This window comes from Hermetia illucens, chromosome 4 (genome assembly GCF_905115235.1).
Source record: "Hermetia illucens chromosome 4, iHerIll2.2.curated.20191125, whole genome shotgun sequence".
In the NCBI taxonomy this organism is placed as follows: domain Eukaryota; kingdom Metazoa; phylum Arthropoda; class Insecta; order Diptera; family Stratiomyidae; genus Hermetia; species Hermetia illucens.
Window position 1 is genome coordinate 105,248,152 of NC_051852.1, and position 19,152 is coordinate 105,267,303.

A 19,152-nucleotide genomic window follows, 5' to 3' on the forward strand; every position below is an offset into this window, starting at 1 on the left:
TTAAATATGCCGGCAAATCAAAATTTGAACCAAAGGTGTTGGTGTGGGCAGCCATTTCATCGAAGGGTGTTTCAGAGCCTTTGATTCGATCAAACAAATCAGAAGCGATCAATGCTGACATTTATATCGGCCAATGCTTGCCGAAATTGAAGCAATTCATCGAAAAACATCATGGTCGTGACGAAATAATGTTTTGGCCGGACCTTGCAAGCTGTCATTATGCAAAAAAAACATTGAATTGGTTGACTGAGCAAAATATACCATTTGTGCCGAAAAAGGACAATCCCCCAAACGTACCTCAGGCACGTCCAATCGAAAATTTTTGGGCAGTTCTCAAGCGTATGGTCTACGTCGGTGGCTGGGAGGCTCGAAACGAGCAACATTTGATTGGTCGAATCAAGAGAAAGTTGAAGGAAATCGATCCATCGGTCCGCCAAAACCTGATTCGGAACATTCGCTCCACACTACGAAAAATCGAGGACCATGGTCCATTAAGTGTACTGTAAATGTATTTTTCGACGAATCATGAACAGAATAAAGTACGATTAAAAGGATTTTTCAAATCGATTGTTTGTTTTCGAATGACATGCTTTTGAAGTTAGTGCCAAAATACATGATACATCCGTTATATATATACATATATATATGTGCGAATATATTTTAGCCTAAAAAAGGAGAAGTTGCTGTTGCAGAGTATTTAAATATATTGACAGTCCAGCTGACTTTTCGAGAAGTGCCTGAAAAAAAAGTTGTTAACATTGTTTTAATCTTTAGAATGGAAGATTGACTATGAAAAGAAAGCATTTTTGGTCATGCGTGAACACACAAAGCTATGAGAAAATAAGGGGAAACTTTATCTTACAGGGCTAGATAGGAGACACAGCAAGGAACACTTATTTCATTAATGAGGAACTACCTATTTCATTAAAAAGGATAACACATGTGAACACATCAAGCCTATTCATCTTTTTGTCTTTTAGCTTTTATCCTGTTCGATCGGGATGCAGTTAAAATTGAAAAGCGTGACGATAGAGCTATTGCGTCCTTACTTCTTTGTAATCATCGCGAAAAGATAGAACATTTTTTCACGCCAGGGTAGCAGTGTGTCAAGTTTCACAAGGGCTAATGATATTATGTTAAATGTTGCTAGCGAAAAGGTCCAACGCGAGAGAGCAGTAAAGCCTTTGAAAGAAGACTCATTCCATCTAGTGTACCAACGACAGATTTCGCGAATAGCTATTCGCGACTTATCTCTTGAGAGAGTATATACCCCACTAATAGACTTCGTCTTGGAATGCAATTATCCTCACATGCTCACTTTTGCACGCTACAAAATATTGAATTGGAAAACACTCTGAATCCATAAATTGGCTAGAAGCTGGTGGCTTGGCGGGCGACTGGTGTGGGCTGGGTGGGCAGTTGGAGGGATCTCGGGCCCCATCACTCAGCGTGCACGCGTTCATACTCCAGCCCCAAGGTCTAGTTGTGCAGCTAACCAACTCACTATCTGGTTGTGTCCAATGGATGACTGGTTCTACGGTTCTGGCTGCACTCGACGGTGATAGCTAAGCGTGCTGGAGAGCTCGAATGTGGTGGCTCCCCAAACTTGGAGCCGAGTTGCTTTTTGCACGAACGGGTAGACGTAATGTCGTAGGAGCCCAGCGTTTGTGGCGATTTGTGGCGCTTCACTAAAGTGCCGTGGAGCGCATTCATTCAGTTTCCGACAGTCATCTCTTGTTCTCAATTTAGTTTCAGTCTCTGATAGTCGATAGTCACGCTTACAACAAACCGTGAATTTTCCGTACTTTTCGTGAATACTTTGTAACCGTTGTTTTCTAACCTCGGCTGGGAGGAAATAGTTCTCTTCAATTTACCAGACCATTCCCTTGTATTCCCTCCTCGTCGACGTGAAACTGGAGCAGCGAAGAGGTTCTGTGTTTCTAGGCGAATGCATTTAGTAGGTCCAATTCGATTCAACAAAACGGCGGGTTATCGTTGACAACAGATACGCGATAGAGTCGTGAAGCTCCCGGTTGGGAGGCTCTTCTCCCGAGGAAGGCAATCATAGGAGGAAAACCTGTTTTTCGACACCGCCACTCCAAGAAAGCACTTCATAGCTAACCCCAACTCGACTCGGGGGGAGCAGTCCGCGCACCTAGAAGCTTCTTTTGCTGGTCGATTCAGAAAGTGTCGGTAGCTTGTTATTATCATTTTTTATGCAAAGCTGCCTCTGTACCCTATTGAGCGCGGTCGCGGTACCGTGGCCGCCGAGGAAATAGAGACTGCGACTCATAGGTGCCTCCCTACTATGCCGCAAGAACAAAACCATAGTAATTGAAAGTCAAGTCGAATGTGAAGTCAGGGTCCAGAGAGGAGCTCTGAGGAGGGAGCGCTGCCCTTGCATCCGCCTCTTCTCGGCCCCTAGGCCTGGTGCCGGCTTCTTCTGTAGGTGACTTTAGTAACACACATTTGTTGAATGTTTTACTTCGCGCTTCACCTCACTTTCGTCGAGCGTATCTGTTTTCTGCAGTTTTCTGGATCTCGCCGTGGAAACAGTATCTGTGCATGCATCTCGAGGGCGAAAACGAAGGTTCCGAAGACGCGGCTTAGCAGAAATAGTTCTTGTTTCCGATGCGCCGTGAAGGCTAAACTGCAGCTTGTTGCATCACTGCACTCGTTAGGCGGCCAGTCGGGTTTCGTCAGGACCGTGGATTCGCTTGGTTCCTGTCCTCCGCGAAAGTTGTGTTTTATCGGTTAGAGTTGTGTCTCCGTATTCTGTGCCGTGCCCCCGGTGGGACACTAACTAACCTTGCCTTGGTAATATTTCGCGTTTTTTACAGATTACCGTGTTTAGATTGCATATTGGATTGGATGTTTTGTGGGGTGAGTTTTCCCTTTTAATGTTTGTTTGTTAGAGACCGCCCTGGGGTGGCTGCTCCCCCTTTGAGAGCGTGATTACCGAACCGGCTAGAAAAGTGATAGTGGTTCTCCATAAACCCAAAGTGCAGAGATCGAATCAGTCAAGAAGTGATGAATATTTTTCGCTACCCCATCAAAAACGATAATATTTTGCCCTGCAAATTGCGCTCAAATAGTGAACAGAATTTCGCCGGGACATTTTCGGTGTGCGGTTCGATTGTACTCGATATTTGATACTCGGTACTCGGTTTTTTGTTCGTTTTGTATTGCAAATGCGTGAAGTGATTGCAAATCTGTTGATTTGAATTTGAATTGCTAGATAAGATCTTGTATTGCTTGACTATCAAGTGTGCGAAAAAGATGTGTGTTGTCGGGTAGATGCGTGTGCGTATTTAATCGCTTTCTATAGTGTTGTTGGTGGAGTGACTTCTTTGATAAGTTTTGCGATTTGGATTATTCTTTGGCTGTTCGAATAGTCGGCAAGTTGGCGATTATTTATTGAATGGTAAGTTGCCACAATATTAGGAAAGGCTGCTTACATGGGCGTTTTATATGAACCAGAGTTAAATTAGAAAGAGCAGATAGGACTCGACAGTGATATTCTGAATTGGTTACCTTCGCACTTATTTTGCTCCACTTTTGTTCAAGTATCTAATCATTTCAATCAGATTTGTAGATGTTACGCGAAACTCTGAACGTCACGCTTTGCTAGTCAATATTTCGAGAATCATTGACTATTTTTGATATTTGGGAGTTGCTTCATTTGAATATTACTTACTGCGGACATTAGTTGCTAAGCAAATTAGCTTGGACGACCCTTTTGAAAAAAATTGAAAGTAAGATTGGTAATATTCAGTGGAGCACATTTTTCAAGTAAGCTTTAAAATGCGGGATTTGTGAACAGGATTGTACATTTCCGTACTGGTTGAGTCTGATTTGAAGAAGGTATACGCGCTTTTACTCGCCAGTCCTATACCAATTACTACCACATCCCTTTGATTTATTGAGCGCTTAGCTAATAATTCACTTCTTTGCTCGCATATTGGTATAGTGAAGAGAAGTAGCATATAAAGCAACGTAAAGCTTGTTCCTGCACTAAAAGGATGATAAGGTTTTGCTGAATCACTTCGGATTTAACATTGTTCTTGTTGTGACGTTGTACGGTTTTTCTCGCTTCACAGATAGGAATGAAATGGTCCTATATTTACTACACAATTTACATGGATCATTCTCAATTATTTTTTTCATTATTGCGAGCGGCAAACACTCTGGGAGATGCATCTACTCACTGGATTCGCAAGTCTAATTCAGAATTGTTCAAACTAATTTCAGATCTTTCCAAATTAACCTCGGACTTTTCCAAACCAATTTCGAAGTTTTACATTTGAAATTCAAATATTTCCGTTCCAAAATCAGAATTTTACGTGTTTTATACCGACTTTTTACCCCTAGATAATCATGGAGCTGGGATTCTTTCAAAAAAATTTGAGCGGCTTATCAATTTTTTATTGTTATTTGAGGGGTTTAGCTCCAAAGGTCACATGTTCCGCGAAAAACAAATCCCCAACACATGTTAATTTAGGTTAGGTTAATTTTGCCCTGATGGAAAGCCGTACGGAAAAAAGTTTCTTTACCAGGCGCTTTAAATGGACTATCTAGTGTTATGTTTAACTCATATTCGACAATTTGGGAAGGTGTAACCTTAGAAACTAGATCCCTCACTTGTTTTGTGTAATTTGGTCCATTCGCTTCATACTGGCACAATTCCTGTTCTTTATTGATAGTTCTCCAAAATTGATCCTTTACACCTTTCATGGCCGATTTTATCTTTACTGTTCATCCACCCCGTTTGCTCAGAATGTTTGGCAGACATCTTTTTAAGAGTGTCAGAACAAGGTTTTCCCCGCATCTTGTTTCGATGTTATGTTTCAAGTAGTTGATCATAGATCCCAGCTTGTCTCCAAATTGTTGTCGATTGAACAAAAGATCGCAAATTTGGATTGTAGATGTGCTTTATATCTGACTTAAATGCAGATTTCGTCCATATCTGAAGCTCAACGAACTCTCCTCACGTCATAAGTCGTTCATTAAGCGTTGCTTTCAGTCAACACATATTCCGCTTAGAGAAAACACTATCCCTTTATCAATTAATTTTTTTTCTATTAACGACGCTAATCAGTTACTCGTGGAGAATTATTTCCTCTGATTTACTTTCATCTATTCTTAAAGAATTTAAGCAGGAAAGATTCCATCGTTTTAAGTAGCCAGTTTGTAACGGATGTAAGGATTCCGTATCGCGTAAGTTTGTACTTAGGGAAGAGCTTGGATTTTTTTTTACAATATCACATGTATTAAGGCAATGCTCAAGGTTCTCCATCCCCCTTTCTCGCTGACTTCTTTTGTTAAACAATTTGAGTTATTTTGCCCTTAACCCTATCACTGTAAAAAGCAGGTTGTTTATCCATAGAGTGGAAATATTCGAGAAACTACTATATTCCAAAATGTTGTAGTGTTTGTAGCTTCACGGCAACCGCATTATTTCGGTCGCTTTGTCATGTGATGAGTTGACAGAAATTCATTCAATAACTCCTTTATCTTCTTTTCATTTTCGTACTTCCCATTCAGATATTCACTTATTTTACAATTTTATTCACAAAACCTTTATGACTTTTAACTTCGCCCAACAGCCTTAAATCCATCTAAACTTTCAAATTTTCATACAATTTAAAAATTATCGTTAACCTTTTTTGTTATTTTTTCACACGGGCCAAATCATGTTGTGTATTATTAAATGCATTTCTAACGTTTGTTTCTGGCTAAGGTAAAATTTTATACATAAATGTGAATGCAAATGCTGGAGTCGATAGAAGAAGCGGTAAATGCCGATTTGAAGAAGGATGGCTGAATTGGTTTTGGGGAATTGAAATTGGAGTGGCAGCAAAAGCACGGATTTTCAAAGTCTTTTCGGCGTAGTCGTTGGCAACTTTTTCCGCAAATCATCCCAACGAAGTCTATTGCTAGTGATAGTGTGATGTTTGTTGAAAATCTTCCTGAATTGATCTAATTTGGTGTGAATGAATAATCTCAGCTTGAGGTTGAACTTAGTTAAAAATTCCTTGTGATTTTTACTTTACGTAGAAAGTTTGACATATACTAAATGTCTAAAAAATGAAGATCTTTGGTCTTTAAGAGCTACGTAGTGGATCTGACCGAGATTTCACTTTTAGGAATTGGTTCTTAACCGCCGCTGGAGATGCATTGCTTGTTTTGCCATTTCGTAATTTGAAACTAACTAAAATGGGGGAGTTTATTTCCGTCATGAATTGGCTGAACTGAAGTTGAAATTGCAATAAAGTGCTAGTGGTCGTCAACGAACGCCGTGGATATTTGAGAAGAAAGGAAAAGGAACGGATAATTGGATGGCAGCAGGAATAAGTGTAGAAGTCGTGTCCCGGTAGAAATGAACCATACTGCCTGCTCGTATTCCTGCGTTACTGATGGTAATGAGTGGAGGTATATTAGTCAGTTTTAAAGATACAACTTATCTAGGAGGTGAAGTGGCACTAAAATTTCCACAAACTGACCCTCGGTCATATGGTGAATGAGCCTTTGCGACAATAGTTTCCCGGCGTTTTAGAATACATTTTCTTCGAACGCCGATACTCTGAAGAGATCTCTCACTAACACTTGAAAGGAGCAACTTACCTAGAATGTATGAATTCATACCGGCAATACTTTTAGGCGCCCAATATCTTTGATCATATATTCAAATTTAATGAGAGATTTCATACTATCCCTAATAATCAGTCGTCCGGATTACGAAAAATTAGCCAAGGAAGAAGATAAGAGAAGAAGATATTTTGTATGCATTTTATACAAAGGCAAGATATCAATATTTAAGACAGAAACAATTCATCGCTGGAAGAAGATAAATTACTGTCAACCAAACAACTTTTAAGAGCTCTAAGGGAGAGGGTCTTTATTTTACACTTTTAATTATTCCGTTCATCATTTTTATTTTTTTTTCGAGTTACCACAATCTCGGCGGATGCCGGTACTAGCATTAAGTGCCAAGCATTTAGGCTTAGCCGATCTTGCCTACTTACAAATAAATATAGAGGGGCACTGGTGATGCTGTCCGATGGTAGGTTACTGCCACCATACTGCGTGAGAGTCTGAGGACATCAGGTGAAGCCATAAGGAATTATGCCACAATACGTCTTCAATATTATGGGAACTCTACTCTCCAGACGCCATATTTCCTTTTAAAGTTGCTATTATGGGAGATAGCAACTTCAACATAAAATACTCCGAGCCATTCGACTTGTCAGCTAATAGCAAGACAGGCTTGTTGTGTGGTATGTGGCGATGAGTTAGCACTTCCTCGTCCTAATTTATGCAGTAACTAAAACTATCAAATACCGCTGAACCGAACATGCCCAATGATTAGCCCATGCTTGATTCAAGCTTCAATTCGAGTTTAGGTCGATTCGCCTACATACACCTGTCCGTATATTGCGCTAGCACTACAAAAATTCGGTCAGAAATGAGATGGTCCAACATCTCTTACGCCGGACCGCGCATTCTGCACTGATTATTCTCCAGCCGCTGAGCCTTTTATATGAGAGGGGGGGACCACGCCACCCTAGAAAAAGAAGTCTGTTTTGGTCATATGTAAGTCAACAAATATATGCCCGACATGCGACATCACCTTGGTTTCGACACTTGAATATTTCAAATTCCATCCGAATGTCACAACTAAACATAACTTATTGCATCATTCAGTAACTATGAAAAGTGGTTCAATGCCATGCAGAATCAACTTTTTTTGTGTTTCTGTTATTTCCAGCTTTAGCTTGGTTTGGTTTTCAGGTCCTGATGATGACTAAAGAAAAGTGGGGAAAGGTATTTGTTGGCGATGGTTAATAATTTCAGTGATTGATTCGTCGATCGCTTCGAGTCACAGCAGATTATTATTTGAGCCGTCGTGGAGATCTGAGTCAAAGGTAGACTTCTGATCCGCAACCAGGGTAGTCTTCATTCCTGGTTGTCCCCTCGGTGTTTCAGTCTCCTACAAAGGTCCTTAGTATGTGGTATTATTGAAAGTGAAAATGATTTTCCAAAGCTTTAAGCACGTGGACCTGCCTTTAAAAGTATTTACTTACGTCTAGTGAAAGAAAGAAGACTACTTGTCGGCAGTGCCGGATGTGTACCTCAGCTCGACTAACCGTTTAAACCACTTCCTCATTTTCAACAATTGTGAGTCGCCCCGCTCTAAAACCAGGTCGCCCGCAGCACGATTCGTGCCATCCGCTCTTGACTTGAGAAGCTTCAATCGGAAAGAAAACTATGCCCAGTATGCATTAGCGAAGAGAAGCAAATTCAGCTTAGTCCTAACTGAAAACTTCAGCCTTTCGCTGGGATACCATCTGGCTCCTGTGTGTTTTTGTCCTTCATGGACAAAATTATTTCTTCAAGTTATTATAACGAGAAGGTTGAGTAACCTGCAATCTGCCCTTCTCGCCGATGAAGCCAGTTCCGATAGGATAAACCTGAAAGTTGCGTACATGATTTCCTTCGTAGTGTCCAGTTATTTTAAACTATGGGTATTGCAATGGAAAGTTGTGGTTTAAAATGTCAGATTCTAGTCGACCCAGCTGTGAATGAGTTCCTGGGTCAGGGTAATAATCCCACACTCGTCATGATCCTGAAGTGCCCTAGCACGCTTCAAGGCCCACATCCAAACTGAATTGTGGCGCCGTTAGTTATTATTAGTGATGTTAAGGAACACGACATCATAGTCCGTCTGGCAGGTGGCGCGCAAAATATCCAAACGATCTTAACTCGCCTAAGAACACATTTGCTGGTGGCTCAATGCTCATTAGCAAAATAATTTCTCCACAGTCGAATGACAGCTCAGTTATGTTGAACTGGGTACGCCACTACACTCAAGGGAAGAAAAGTCTTCCGAAGTCGTTCTCCGCATATCTCGAAGGCAATTTTTAAAACTGCTATGGTCGATCTGATTGTTCGTGTGTTGCTAGTCAACCTGACTAGATTTTTCTAAAGGTCAAAGTTGAAAGTAAGCGACCAATATGTCCGCCGAAACAACGATGGCTTGATACGCTAGATGGTGATTTGAGACCTCGCGACTACATTCAGATCAGGCCTTTGTTAAAATAAAATGGCGCAATCGGTCACGACAGACGGGCGTTTGCGAACGAGAGGAGAAAATCATCCGAGCATTTTACAATTTGATCAAACCCACATAAAATCTATAATTGATGCAGGCTAAATGCCAAAATTAGTTTTCTAACTTAAGAATCTCAGATCTGAGAACGGAGGTAATCTAATTTCCTCAAAAATGGGGAAATATAGGAAGAAAGTTAATCTTCAAATAGCGTCAAATCTTGGAGGCAAAGAAAGCTAGAAAAAGTTCTCTTTATATGGCATATTTTGGTTAATTCTCCGATAGATTTAATATTTTAACTAGATACACAAAATTTCATCATTTTCTTGGATCCACATTTTCATTTAAAATTTTATATAAAATGTGCTTTAAATGTAAATATTATGGAGTTTTCCTAAACTCAATGAATACATATTTGCCCTTTTTCAATTTTCCACTAGAAGAATAATTCAAAATCCGGCTGAAAGTGAATTCCCAAAATAGCTTCTATCACGCATAATCCCCCAAAGTGCTTCTCTCGCCCCGTATGAGGTCAAACACACAAAGTATAGGAGGTATTGGCGGCGCAAACAACCACTTCCCTCTAAAATCGTTTTGATTGATTGCTTGGCCTCGATTCCTGCATCAATCAATTCGTACTGCCCGACTGTGCCTTAGGCTGTGATATCCTTGCAAATCGGAGCCGATTTTAAGGAAAAGTCGGAGTAATTCGCAAAAAGATAAATCAGTGAAAGTGAATGACGATATTTGAGTACATTGAGGGGTCTCTTGGGTAGGGGTCAACAAACTATTGGGGATGAAGGTTATATAAATCGTCTTCCATGTAAGTAACTTGCTTGAGGTTAAAAGCCATTAAGGTAGCATTAATTTTCCTTGGGCTGAGTTACACAACTGTTCGCAATATTGTCTTATGTGAGGTATTATTTTTGGGGTTAATGCACTTTTTAGGACTTTTTCCACAGTCAAATTGTGAAGGAATAATTTCTTATTTGGTACCTAATATAGCATGCTTGTAAGTTAATGATAATAAACCTTTTAAATGAAAGATGTGGATATTGACAACGATATAATGCCGTTCACTTAGATGGTGGGAAAATTTCAAACGACTATAATTGTTCAAGCCCAATTGATTTTCCTCAATTAGATCGCGATAATGTTTTAATTTTGTACGGTGTAATTTACAAAGCGAGATGGATAGCTAACATAGAATTGCCAGTCCTACCTCTACAAAGTTCAAAAAAGGTGAATAAACATTTTCATTCTGCAACGCTGAACGAAAGATTGGTTTTGAAGTTTACCTTATTACAATCGCACAAAAAAATAGTATAATTTTGGCTTAGACAGACTATCGGCTAAAATACTCCCCTGATAAGTCTAAGAAGGAGTCTAAGGATACTAAACTGGAATCGTTTGACGCACTACCTCAGGCCAAGCCTATTCAGTATAGGAGCACAACGTGGTTTAGGGAGCCGCGTTGGCATCTCTCCTATCCATCACCCTCTGAGCAACTGGGTTAGTCAACCTAATCGTGCTTTCGATTGAATCGAAACGCACCGTCCATTTATCTGTCGGTTTTCTTTCCTATGAAAGTGCGGGCTCTCTTTTTACAAACGATGGTTTCCTTATTTCCTTTGCCTTTTCTGAGGTATATAAACCTCCGCTAAATCGCATGAAGAACGATCGAGGCCGTACGATAGTCCTCCTTTCGTAGTTCGCAAAGTCCCTGACTGTTGTATTTGCGCTTATGATGCATCTCCTTTCTCAGGAAGTTAGCCCATGCTTCGGAACCGTAAAGAAGGACCGGCTGAACCGCACTCATCAGTAAAAAACGCTTACTGGATAAGGAGCCTCCGATATTGGACATCGGTCAGTAATGACAAACATTCTGCGAGTTTACGAATCCGCTCGCGATCTGTTTCGTGTCTATCATTTAGCCGAGGTATTTCACCGTTGGCTTCAACATGAATAGGCAGGACTGTAGGAGCCCTCACCTTGGTCAGGACTGCGATTCGGTTTTCTCCAGAGCTAAGGAGAATCCATATTGAGTCATGCATCTATTAGCATTCCCAGCGTGCACTGAACTTGTTTAGTCGAGCGTGTGCCAACATTATCCGCTTATACGACCAGATGCGATTCATCGGACACCTCAAAGCGTAGAAAACCACCCTATAATTGATTTATTTATTTATTATTAGCGGATAATAAACAGTAAACTCCAGTTACTTAATGTCCTCAGAAGGAAGAGAAAGCAAGGACCTTAACTGATGCTTAAAACTACTGCAGGGACCAAGCTGTTGTACACTATAAGTTGACAAAGTCTGGGAATCGGGAAATAGGAATAAGGCATTCCAATGTCCTTTGTTTTGCATAGTCCTTTCCACTGTCCTTCAAATAGTCCCTAAACATCCGCAAAAGTGGCCTAGAATATGGAAACGATTTTCGAGCACCTCAAGCATGAGGCACCAACTCACAGAATTGAACGTGTTAGATCCAGCGCCACAAAGAGCACCACTCACCGACCGTGGCGACTGTGTGCCTCAGTCAATTACACTGCTTGGAGTTTGACTCAATCGCACCAATTGTGGAGCGCCTCGCTTTAAAACTATGTTGTGTTGGATCTATTCTCCCGCAGGTTCTTAAACAGTTTTTGCGTTGTGTCCAACTTACTAATTGGTCGCTTCGCCTCTCCCCATCGGGTTCGTAACTTTTCAACGGGCAGGAAAACAACCGCTGTCAAATATGCATTGAATATTCTGAGTAGCAAGTCCGGGTTATACTTGCATACAAGTTTCAGCACTTCCCTGGGAATACCATCCGGTCCTGGTCTTCTTTGTCCTTCATAGACAGAACTGCCTTGCCCAGTTCCTTTACGATGAAGAGTGGTCATTCCATTCCATTCCATTCTTCCGTCGACAAACGGATGTGGTGAACAGGAAAAAGTGTCTAGATTTATTCCATTTGAAACAGGCTGATGGATGGGCACCGCTCTTTTTGGTAGCAACTTATACCCGAAGTCCCATGACTTCCTGTTAACATCGCTGATACCTACCTGCAATGTACTTTCTGCCCTTGCTAATTTCGTGACCGAGTTCGCTCTTTTATAAAATCCGGAGGGAACCCTTAGCCCTCATCTTGATCTCTTGCGCACTAAACAATCTGCTCAAGGTTGAGAGAGTAGCTTCGTAGACTTTCAATTTCAGCCGTCGACTAGTACACAGGTAACTTCTTCTGGCCGGATCTCTTTGTGAGCCGATGCATTACCACCTATTGTGATGAAGCTCATTGTTGAGGGTTTTTGCGATTCAGTGGCAGTTCTTTTGTTCATGTCCGGGTTTTCTCCCTCGTTCTCCCCTGTAACTGACGCTGACGCTGTTGCTGTCTTATATGCGACTTATGTGGTTGTTCTTGAATTTTTGGTCAAGGTTACAACCTCGCGGAATTCTTCGCGCTTCGTCTTTGGCAGGAGATCTACACTGTTTTGCCTTCCCTTCTTTTTATCGATTGTCTTACCCCTTCTGGCGCGTTGAAGGTGCTGCGCTTTGTGCAACTGGGGCCTGCGCTAGTGATTTGGTTTTTCCCAGCTCTTTTTCGGCTATCTTCCAGGAGTTTCGCTGGTACGTAATAAGGTCAAGAAGTTCCGCCATATTTATCAATGGCGGTGTTTCACTGAACGATGGTAGCAGCCTTCATTTTCAGTAAGACCACCCCACACTTCTTGGGTAGATTTTCTTCCTCTATCCTTGTCTTTCCGATGAGGGCCATACTCTCCGGTTAGATGACTTGCGTTTGTTCCTGGCAAATGAGTATCACACAACTCAGAGCTTACCATTTTTCCTTGTGGTCCTTTTTCCTACCTCGAACTCGATTGCGTCCCTGCTTTTTGTTCGCCAGGGCTCTAACCTTACACGTTGTGACTCTGTTTTCACTAATAATTGCATTTTATGTTGGAACAATGGGTCTTTCTACTTCTCGGTAGGTGGATTGATAGTAGTAGTGTTGTTAATGTTCTCATTGCATTTTCGGTCCCAACGAGGTCAGGAGCGGGTCAACATAAATTTCTGTCGGAGTTTGTGTTCAGAGCTGAAATCAGGTGCTAGTCAGAAGTCTATCTCAACTGAGTCTCCACCGCCAACTTAATGGTGTCTTAGTTTTAAAGGTACTTGCAGCTGTGGCAAGATTATTATGGGGATGGAGGCAACTGTAACAAAAACCTGAAAGCCGTTTCCACAAGATGTACGTTTGGTGTAGTAAGATAAGGGAATACCTCTGCTGTCAGCTTAAGTGCAACCTATTCCTAATTCTTTGCCAAATCATAAGTCCATGCCATCCCGGGTCATCGTCATCGCCGCTCATGTTAGTTTACTATCAGGCTGACGGTCCGAGCTCATTTGGTCTCTGGCATTACTTGGTTCAGCATTAGTTGTAGTAAGCCAAAGTTGCCTCTTTCTATAATTAAAAAGGTTTATATATGCGCTAGATCCTGTTTCGTTGTTTTGACTAAATGACAAATGCAGATAGCTCAACACCAACAGTTCAAGTTAAGTTGAGATTCTTTCACTTCAATGTTACCTTTGTGCTGCTAGATAGAAACCGCACATCGGAAAAGACCGTCTCTGCTAGTAGAGCCGCCCAAGCTCTCGTTATTACCTCTCCCGGTCTTGTCGTTGAGGTACTCTGGACGAGCATCATCTCGAACGAAGAATTATATCGGCATACGGGCAAAGTACCTGTTGATGTATTGATCAGAAGACGGAAGCGGCAGTGGATAAATCACACACACATAAGATGAAATTCACTATTCCAGTATAGTCCTAGAAACATGTGGCGTACAGTGAAGAAACACAGGCTTCTCGGGAGGTACAGAGAGGGTTGGAGCATATTTTCGCATCCTAAAAACGAGGACACCAGGGGTGTTATTCTATTTATGAGACAATGACGACCATGTAAAAGATGTTAATGAGGCGACGAATAATTGCGGAAATATGCATATTTATTTTTTCTTTGAGTTTTAGTTACCAAAGGTTCACTTAAACGTTCAATATAGGTTTCGTTAATGAAATTCCAACATATGGAGATCAAAGTAACATGTTCGACTTTTCAGTTGCCTCAGTATCGTTGACTTATAATGCGCAACCATCGACTCTTTTGTTCGCTGTTGGCATTGCTAAATTTGGGAAGGATATATGACGGTATCTTAAGTGCGAGGTTCTCGCATTTGTTAGACCCTAAAATCACTAAATCACTAAAACAGTTGTCGTCGCAATTGGTGAAATACTTTATTTGCGTTGTCAGAGATAAGTGAAAGAAATCAAGTGTCTTTTCCAAGTCTCATAGTCAACCACAAAAGAGCGAAAAGAATTCATACAGAGCCAGCCATGAAACAGTCCTCAATGTTGACATTGATTGAAGATTTGCACAGGATTCGCAATAGTATTGTAAACAAGGCGGCAAACTGGAAGCTGGGCGCTTCAGGTATGAAAGATTTTGTTTGCTCCTTCTGTGAGTATATTTAAGTGTAGGACTATCCCATTTGCATTTAGTATGGCTGACTACCCAATTTGGTTACTATTACTTACTATTCAGTTGCAGTAAATTTACACGGTAAACTCAACTTTGAGCTACTGTAACTTTGTTAGTAATAGTATGATTCTGACCAAACTTGGGGATAATATGCTTCATATTATATTTTATACTACTACTTTTATAACTCTGGGATAAACTTAAAGGGGTTTTACTAATTTCCCCAAAAATATGGTAATATACTATTATTAACTTAATTTGAACAGGTGTCGACATGGAGAGTATTTTGAAGGCCTGGACACCATATAGAGGCAGCTTCATGATTTTTTTCAGATTTTTCTGTTGGGTAGTTTCTGAGAATGGATCCACCCTTCCTACTCCCCGCTTTTCTAATAAATCTCAAAACTAAGACCAGTTTCGAAAAGTATTAATCGCGACCTTTCATTTGATACTCCACATGACTATATTCGATGAAAAAAATGTTTACACCCCCCTTTTACATATTTCAATTTCAACGTAGAAGGATATCACTCACTGCATATCTGGGCGTTCACAGTTCCCACCTTCTCACTAAATTTCGTTTCAATCGGTATAGTCGTTTCTGAGAAAAGTGAGTGTGACAGACAGACAGACAGGGTTATATATAGACAGACTATCAGGTGGAAGCAAACAGAAGAAAAATCGCAGCCCCATACCGATTGAGCGCATTACGTACGTCATGCGCTTACCGTACAACTTCAGATGAAGCAGCTTGTGTGATAGCCGGCATGATCCCCATCAACATCTTGGCGAATGAGGGTCGACGTCTCTATGACCCATCATATGCAATCGATGAGTCTTATACCAATCGTCGGCAATTAGCACGAAGTGATTCTATTTTGGAATGGCAGAAAAGGTGGGATGATTCACCTAAAGGACGCTGGACACACAGGATTATTCCAGATGTCTCTAAATGGATCAAGCGAAGGCACGATGAGGTGTGTTACCACCTAACTCAATTCCTAAGCGGACACGGAGGGTACCGTGCATACCTTTATCGCTTCGGGCGTGACGACTCCCCGTATTTCTCAACATGCGTGATGATTCCGGAAGATGCGGAGCATGTTGTTTTTAACTGCCCGCGGTTCGCTGCACACAGAGCGGAGGCGGAAATTGACGCCGAGGCACGGTTGACACCCAAGAATATCGTGGAGCACAAGCTGGCCTTTGAAACATCTTGGAGGGCGGTTGAAAAATTAATGAAGGCGATCCACAATCTGCTGAGGAGGGAGGAGCTTCGGAGGAAAGTGACAAATAACGACAGAAGCCGCAGTTGATAACTGATCCTGCCCCGCGATGTAATACCGAAATGGCAGTCCCGCGGGGTAAGCGATGGAGAAGGAGGTGGTTTTAGTGAGTAAAAGTCTCACATAACCATATGGCAGGAGCCAGCGGTAGGTTTCGAACCTTTCCACCTTCCAACGTATAAAAAAAAAGGCAGACTGTCTGCCTGCAGTTTTGTAAAAAAAGCCTTAAAAATGGACCTGTGTCTTGACGCAGAGGTGTATTATAATTATGGATGTGAAGGTTATGTTCTCGGAATGAATGAAAGATGAGCTTTTAGAGTTCTGGAGCGATCCTCAATCAGCTCATAATCATGCCGTTTGTAGCGGCAATCAATAAAGGGATTTTAAGTAGTTGTGAATGTATAACTTGTTGTTTCATCGCTGAACCGTCAGCGGTAATATTGAAGCGGTAGTAGCTGTCGGTTGTATCTCAAAATCTGCACTTATCATGAAATTGGAAACGAAATTCCCTGACAAGCTGTATTTGGTTTGCAGGTCAATAATGTTTGGTAATAAAGCCTAGTTTAAAATTATAGTCATTGACAATCTTTTAGCACATAATGTCTCTCTCTGTCGGGGGCCGAGTCTACTCCTAGCAGCCGCGGGACTGAGATGGCGAAGGCTTACAAGCTGTGCCAAGTCAAGGCCCGCTTATAACATAGCCCGATCACGAGAGCTCCTGTGCCAGACGCGTGCAAATGCATTCAAGATTACGGCGGTCTACACGGGGCACTGGCCCATAGGGGACCATGCCGCTAGGCTTGGCATACCTTACAACTCGCATTGCCGAAGCTGCGGAGAAGGAAAGGAAACCCTCATGCACTTTCTCTGCGATTGCCCAGCTCTGGCTAGATTCAGGCTGCGGACACTGGGTAAACCATTCCTTGGGGAACTCAGAGAAATTTTCAGCTGCAGGGTCGGAGAGCTGCTTTCCTTCGTGAATGCTACGGGCTGGCTCTGAAGATCCGAGCCGGCTGGATTCTGCCTCCCTGCTCCCATAACAACAGTCACGGTCTTAGGAGTTTGTGGCATCAAAACGACGCACCAAAGCGCTAATTGGCTCCTCGGAGCGGCCACTGATACCTGCCTATCTACCCCGTCTCTTAAAGCCTATATACTACTTTGTAATCTCCCCAAACCATCGTTCCCGGGAAACTAAACCGCCTGAGATCTGCAGACCTGAAAACTGAAGACTGATCTACTATCACAAATATCGAAAATCGACTGGGAGGGATTTTCTGACTACCTTAATGATCTCTGGCCATTACACTATTTTCCGTTACGAATGTTCAGCCACATTCCTGGTAACACACCTCGTTGCTCCTATACTCGAGAAATGGTTGGATGATTAAGGCTACAATGATAGTTTTCGCTTGTTCTCTTGCAAACCTCCATACGTCAGTCTCATTTATAGATCTCTGTCTGATTAACTTTTATTATTATTTCAACCCTAAAGAAAAGTCCTTGATCAGCCACCGTTGGATCTTCAAAATGAGTTGACAAAACTGAAACTAACTGTACTGCTGAGATTATGTTACCATGCCTATCGTATTTCCTTATCGAAGACGTCTTGCATAAAGTTGAGAAGTGTGTCAGCTTGTGTGCATCGGGTGGGATAGGAGCAAAGCCTCTGAGCACTCAGACCTTGTGTTCCATTGTATTCAATTCCCCCGACTTACGGAATATCCCCGATTTATTTATGTATCACAGGATTTTCGTTTGGGGATATGATGCTACTCGCTGAAGCTGGAGTACATCATAACCAAAAATCTGATGCCTGATGCATCTATAGGCACTCACATAGAAAATGTTCCTTTTGAATGGATACGTATCATCTTCGAAAATTTCTATTCTGAACATGTCTAGCTAGTGAATTATGGCTACTGTGATAGCCAACAATATTTCTGCAAGTCTTCCTGCTTTTCGACATGAAAATTTTTGGTGTGTTTAGCGGCATCAATGCTCTGTCACTTACCATTTTGAAGTTTGCTCCCAGATTTTGATAGCAGCATTAGCCAACGCTACTGACACCCAAACTGCTGGTTCCGGTCCCAACATGGGGCAAATTGAACCTTCTTCTGTTAAAAGATTCAAGATGTAATTTCCTTCCACATAGTTATAAGTGATTTCACCGTATTTAATGTAAAAATAGAGTTCAGTCGATTTTTGAAGTAATTAAAGGGCTGCTCAACGCCGTGATTGCAACTAATAACCGTTGGTGCGACAATCTAATTGGATCTGGACTTTGTAATGTGGGAGAACACTTCATTCAATACCGTAACTGTACACTCCAGAGGTACACTGTAGAAGACAATGTGGTCAGTATTGCAATCCATATCCTGTCACGATACAAATCCCCCAGCTACAAGCGAGATTTGAATCGCGACCTTCCGCAGGAATATCCTAACGCTGTAACCACCAAGTCTCCCGGTGACATGTTTCAGGATAACTTCATATCTTCTATCAGACATATGCTTGGGGATCCGATCATTAGTAGGCATTGTCTAAGGTTGGTTCAGCTCTCCCACTTCTCTGTGCCCTTTACGTGCCTTGTTTCACTTCTTCGGGGGGATGCAAGGCTGTACCTCTCATCTTTTTATGGCAATGAGCATTCAGTTTCTTATTTTTTGTTAATAATATCATCATGTTTTCATTTCCTTAAAGTATATGCCTCAGACACTCACGGTCAATCAAATCAATCAAATTTCTGCATAGCGCTCCGAGCTCTCGACCAACAGCTAGCACAGCCACGACATCCGCATAAGTTTGAGCATGTTGTGGCAGATTTTGCAGTTCAGATAGTGGTGAATCGATGAATATACTCTACAGAAGTGGCAATACCACATCTATTTCGGGGCAGCTTTTTGTAGTTTTGTTGTCAGGTAGCAATCACACATAGCAACCTGTACGTTAACAAAGCATAAACTCACGCAATTAAAGTTTCATCGACACCATGTTCTATGTCAGCATCAAAAGGTTTTGAAGTCAAAGGACCCTTCAATGTCCACGAACACTCCAATCTCGTTCATGCCTTATAATGTCGCATCCTCTATCTTTGAAATCAAAGAATCTGATAGGAGTTTCCACGCTGGTAACTTTCACCCATTAAGGGTGTTAGGGCGTTAGCCTAGGATAATAGATTAAGATTCTTCAAAGTACTCTGAAAGTGTGTGACTCAGATGTTCCGATGGATCATGG

General features: G+C 41.6%; 1 protein-coding gene across 2 annotated transcripts in view; it reads left to right on the forward strand.

Moving 5' to 3' along the window:
• Positions 1–1,748: 1,748 nt before the first annotated feature.
• LOC119654354 (ecdysone receptor) overlaps positions 1,749–19,152 on the forward strand; it is an 834,675-nt gene continuing 817,271 nt past the window's right edge. The window contains exon 1 of one of the 2 annotated variants that reach the window (XM_038059699.1): positions 1,749–3,424. The gene's annotated coding sequence lies outside the window, so the exon portion shown is untranslated. The remainder of the gene's footprint in view (positions 3,425–19,152) is intronic. The other variant, XM_038059698.1, reaches the window with a different exon arrangement.